Source organism: Choloepus didactylus, chromosome 5 (assembly GCF_015220235.1).
Source record: "Choloepus didactylus isolate mChoDid1 chromosome 5, mChoDid1.pri, whole genome shotgun sequence".
Classification (NCBI taxonomy): domain Eukaryota; kingdom Metazoa; phylum Chordata; class Mammalia; order Pilosa; family Megalonychidae; genus Choloepus; species Choloepus didactylus.
This window is the reverse complement of record NC_051311.1, coordinates 63,523,091-63,529,036: the sequence shown is the minus strand read 5'-3', so window position 1 is coordinate 63,529,036 and position 5,946 is coordinate 63,523,091.

The following is a 5,946-nucleotide window of genomic DNA, read 5'->3' as shown; positions in this document are numbered from 1 at the left end:
CACAAGACTCCGTGACTTTTTATTTGATAAATGTCTCACAAGACAACCAGAACAGAGCAGTTTCCCTTTAACCAAGTACCTTACATGAGCGTTTCATTCCCTTAACATGAAATCTCACCCTACAAATGACCTCAGAAATGAGGTTGGCTCCTTGTGCTGGCAGCTGAATTGCAGATGGATTGGTCTGTACTTACTGACCTTATTGCAAGGTACTCATCTGAGCATGGAAAATGGAATGAATTTGGTACTTTGTGTGAGGGGGGCCAAATAACCTCCCCTTAGGTTCTGTGTCCACATTTATTGCTACTGTGAGAGGGAGCCCCTAAGATCTGTGTAAGCCTTCATGGCTTAGCCCTTATGATGCCTCAATGGATTTGCTCTCAGAAATGACTTATTAATCAATTGGGGCCCTGGCAGGAAACAGGTGGCACACTCAAAAGGTTTAAATGAAGAGAGGTTTAATGAAGGGGCAAAGTACAGAGCACCGAGTTTAGTGAACCAACAAGTATCCAGGCACTAGTGACAGTAGACGCTGTTACCATCCCAGGCCTGAGGGCAAAAGGGGAGGAAGCAAGAGCTGGAGCCCTGAAAAGGGGACCCCAGACAGGAATGGTGGCCATAGGGAATGGCAGACCCTGCCAGAGCCATGATTAGTGGGAAGGTCATTTATTCCCCTACTTGGTCTCCTCCCACCTGCCAGTTGCCTGTTGGTGCCTCCCATTGGCTGAACCCAATTAGGAGCTGGAAAGCAAAGGTGCCCACGTGATGTAATCTTGAGAGATCAGCCTCCTGGAGCTCTGGACAGGGCAGAGGATTAGGAATGGATCTAAGTGGGGACAAACAGAACTGCGACAGTAATTCATGAGGGTCCTTGTTTACCTTCATGCCTGTGGAACCCTCTTGTGATGGGATGTTCTCATCCTAAATGTTTCCATATCAAAGACCCCAAGTGTGTTCTTAAGCCACAGTAGACAAATGGCTCCCATGACTAATCATTTGCTTGGGACCCCTCTTCCTGCTTTTTCCATTTGATGCCAGAGGAGTTTCATTCATCCAAATATCTGAAGCAACATACGCTTACAGAGCGTTTATTGTGGTGGGCACTGCTAAGCTCTAAATGAATTCATTTCTTCCCCGGCCCTTTCCCAGGTGCAGTGGCAAGGACATTTAGGAGTATGAAATTTTTAAATTGTATGCAGCTCAAAGGAGCAAGAAGGCTGAACTGAGAGTTCACCCTAGAGGCCTGGAGCCAGTGCTGAAATTGTGAGCAGCCCCTGGAAACTTCACCCATATAAACATGGCTCCAACTAAGCAAATTGAGGGCAGAGCTTCTCGTCCATTTTGCCCTCCCCTAAATGATCTTTAAAGATAGCGCTGATTTAGAGTGGTCTAGCCGCTTGCTACACTCAAAGTGTGGTCCACAGACCCGCAGCACCAGCGTCACCTGGGAGCTTGTTAGAAAGGCAGAGTTTCAGGCCCCACCCAGGCCCACTGAAACAGAATCTGCATTTTAACAAGATCCCCAGGTAATTAGTATGCACAATAAAGTTTGAGAAGCTCTGCTCTAGTGTATTAGATTCTGTGCTCTCAGCTGTAACCTAATAAAAGAAATTCCTTCACAACCTGCCTGGACCCCTGACCACCTGCTGTTGAGTGTAGGGGAATCCTGCTTCCAATCCACTTTACTCCAGCCTCCAGTTGGCTGGAGAACATACACAGTGAAAATGACTGGAAGAGGCCCTGTAACCAAGGATCACCAACTTGTACTTGGAATTAGAAGCCAAGATGGAGGTAATTGGCCTCCTAGACAGGACATTATGGGGTCCTTCCCAGGCCTGAACCCAGAGCCTGGGCATTGACCTGAATGTGGTCCTGTGTTTCCCCAAGTCTTTTGGCTTAGAATACAGAATCGTCCCTTTAGGACACTGGCCTTGACGTGAGTGTAAGCCCCTCTGGGGTCATTGTAGAACCTCATCCTCTTCATTTGGTTTGAACTTTATGCCTCCTGGCCTTATTGGTACATTGTTACCTAAGTATATTAAAGAGGTCTCTTTGTTGAAAGTGAAACATTCTCTCCAGCTAGCCTAGGAAAAGAAAAGGGGAATTGATTTTAAGTCTACAGGGGTGTCTCCTAGAAGCCTCGGGTAAGCATGCAGCCAGGCCTCAGGTACAGGCGGGACCAAGGTCTCAAAGCACCTTGGGAGCCTCTGTCTCGCCTCTGTTGCCCTCTGCGTAACTGCTTCCTCCCGCCAATCTCCCTGCAGACTAGCCCCCTCTGCTTTCCCTTCCCAGGGCATGGTGGAGCATGCCAGCTGTCACTCCTGTCAAGAACCAGCTGCCATTGGTCAGGGTGCACCCTTCAAAAGACAGAAGTGCTGCCAGTTCTGACTTTGGCAGGTGGAAGGTTAGGATACAGATTTACTAAGGAAGGGAAGGGGGAGCAGTGTGGAGATCCTGTGTGTTCTCTACGGGAGTAGAGAGATCCCTTGAGGAAGGACCTGGCTCACCAGAGCCCACCTGGTACCCAAGATACCAGCAGAGGAAGCAAACTGCCAGGCATCCTGCTAGTCGCTTTACATATTATCTCCTTTCATCTTCACACATTAAAAAATCCCCATGAGAGTATAACTAACTCCATTTTATAGGTGAAAAAACAGAGGCCCCTTAAGGTTACATTACCTCCCAAGGTTACAGAGGCAGAAGTAGAGAGGCTGGAATTCAGCCTGTGGATCTTTCCACTCCACCCCACTGTCCCTGGCACCTGGGTCAGAACGACAATCAGTGTCATGGCTTGGTCAGAGTGCCTGCTGTGAGTGTCTGCTGTGATACCAGCCTGGTATCTTCACCGGTGATTGTGGAAATGACCATGATTCCAGAAAAGCAGGATTTTCAAACATGGCCCATTGCACTCAGATTCTGCTCAGTCCAAGTTAAAACACAGCCAATGGCGGTGGCTGAAGAGCAGTGCCCCTTGATGGCAGAGGCAGGGCCAGGTGAAATGCCAGGCAACCTGTTCTCCTGAGACAGGTCAGCAGGTGGTGAGTCAGGGTTATAAATGGTCCATGGTCCCAGCCTGTGCAGCCCTGAATACTCAGCTGATGAAACCCCCTGTTAGCCCCTGTGAGTGCCCCTGCTGGGCTCAGGGAGGAACACGTCGGCCCTCCTCAGGGAGGGAGCCCACTTGGCAGGCCCCAGGACCAGCATTGCGCACGGTCTGTTCCAGCCCATGTGGCCAGGCCTGGGGCCTGGGTTCATGGGCTATATCAGGGGCTGAGTCACCAGCCTGCGCCAGGGTCAGGCTGACTGTGACTGGCTGGCTGGGGCCTGAGTCAGGCCCCGATTTATCCTGGAGAGCAATAGGCTCAGGTTTCTTGGGGGGAGAGGGGGTGACGGGAACCATCCATTGGCACTCTGTACCCTCTTCTGCCAACCATTCACTCACTCCGCTGGGGCAGACACACTGCTCTCTCCTGGAGTGAGATAATGAGTCAAAGGGAGACAGCCAGGGAGACAGAGGAGGCTATCCTTGGGAGATATTTCTCTACTTGCTGGCTTTAGTCTGAACTCTCCATTCTCAACAGAGACCCCCCCCCCCCAACTGACACGGGGACCTCAAGGAATGCCCACAAAACAGGAATAGGAGCCATTAGGATTTGAAAAGGGGCTGCCAGCTTCAAGCAACCCCATCTTGCCCCTTGCTCTCCTCCCCAGCAGCTCAAAGAGAGGACTCCATCCTTTCTCAGATTTGTACCTCAGTGTCTCCACCAGGGCTTCAAGACATCACTGAGCCCTAAGCTCCTAGCACCTCAGAGTTGAGTGCTGGAAGTCTGCCCTTTTACACACACACCACTGGTATGAACACATACATGTATACACACACATGCACACAGTTCCCTGGTGAGGCCCAGCTATGTTCTCCCAGGAGCTGGGACTCTCTCCACAGGAGAGATCAACCTCTTAGGTAGATGGGCAACACTGTTGCCCGATGGCTGCTTTGGGCTGTGGGATGAAGGTGGCTTGTGGGTAAGGAGAGCTCTAGAGATGGGGAGAAGGGGGCTTGCCAGCAGGAGAGTGGAATTCCTGAGCACCTCGTCACAGGCAGCCGACAGAACATGAGCCGCAGGCCCACGCTATTTATACCTCGCCTGTCACTATCAGGGCCCCCACAGCCTCCCCTCCCCTCCCCTAGCCACGCACAGACTGGCTCTTTTCCACTTCTCGGCCCTTCTCTACTCCTCCCCCTCCCTACCTAGGGAACCCAGCAATCTCATTTAATGAGAAGGAAAAGAAGTCACTAATGACTATAAGCACTGCCCCCCACAAAACTTCCAAACTTCTCTCTCAGCTCCCTAATGGGGGTTGCCCTTATTCTGCCCTTGGGAAGACAGCCCCCCCAAAATGCCCACAAGCCCCTTTTTTTTCACCCAGCCTGGGGGGAAGAGAGGCAAAGGGTAGAATGAGTCACTTATAAGGTCCCAGAACCTTCTCAAACCTTCTCAGTTGTTACCACATGGCTTCAGTTGGGGGCAATCCGGCTTGAAGAAACTTCTCAGGCTCGGACATGACTTCTTACCCAGGTCAGTTTGCTGATAGTGAACTGAGGGTTTGCCTACTTCTTCGAGATCCTCTCACTAATTCGCCACCCTAAACTTAGTGGGTCTAGGAAAGTTGGGAAAGCTGAGGAAGAGTGGCCAAAAGCAGGGACCACCAGATATGGAATAAAAGTATGCTATAAAATTGCAGAATATGTGTTCTCTTTATATAAATATATTCTATGGGTCTTTAGCCTCATCTCAGGCCAGCTCCTCTGTGTGGGTGCCTCAGTTTCCCTTCCTCACCACTACCCAGGCCTCCAGCCACCCTTGGCTCACCCCAAGCCCAGCCTGGCCTTAGGTGTCCTGGCTGGCTCCCTCCGGCTCTCCCTGCCCACCGGCCCCAGTCACGTTCCCCCTTGGCTGCTCCGGGCAGGGCTCTCCCTGTTTCTGTCCATAATCCAGCCTTCTCCCTGGAGGGATCTGCCCTGTGGCCAAAATGGGCACACTGCCCAGGGGGCTCCCTGGCACTAAAGACGCAGAGTCTCTGTCCCCACTCATCACCTTGGTTGAGTCAGACTTGAGCCGGGAGGGGTGGGGGTGGGGCAAAGTGTAACTCACTGGGTACCTTTGTCCTGAGCTCAGCTTCATTCTGAGGGGATGAGGCCAAATGGGCTGGTGACAGGGGCACTTAGGGGCAGCAGCCTCAGTCTTTCCACTGGGACTCTGGATTTGGGCCCCAATGAGGCCTTTCTACCTGCAAAGTGGAGCAATGAGAGAGGCAACCCCCCATCTCCCAAGCCTCCTCCTTAACTGGCCTGGACAGTGTCCCTGCTTCCTCTCAGTCCACGTCTACACAAGCACACAGACTTCCCTTCGCTGTCCACAGGTGGACAATACACTGGGCTGGGAGCCAGGACTCCAGGCCCAGTCAACAGCACTGCCACGAACTCATCCAGAAAATTCTAACATGAGATCTGGGGGTGTGTTTCACCCTAACCGCCGGCCTCAGTTTCCCCATTTATCTCTTAAGCTCCTGCGGAGGGTGAAAGGAGTGTATGTCATCTCTGACTGACAAGGCTTAGTTTAGGGGTGCTGGGCCAGGGTGGGTGACAGTCGCCCTCACCCTCTTCCACCTTCCAGCACCGTTAGCCAACTCTGGAGCGCGGCGGCCCCACGGAGACCGAAACCCTCCCGGGTCCGCAGCCCCAGGCCCGGCTGGGGGAGGGGCGGGGGGCCCCAGCTCCCCCCTCCCGCCTCGCCGGCCGCGTGGGGGAGGGGGGGCAGGCGGGGCCGGGGAGGCGGGGCCGTTCCGCTCCGCGTGGCCCCCACCCGCGGGCCGGGCGGCATTCCTGGGAGGCCGGCGCTCTGACGTGGACCCGGGGGCCGCGGGAGAGGCGGGGGGGCCGCGGCC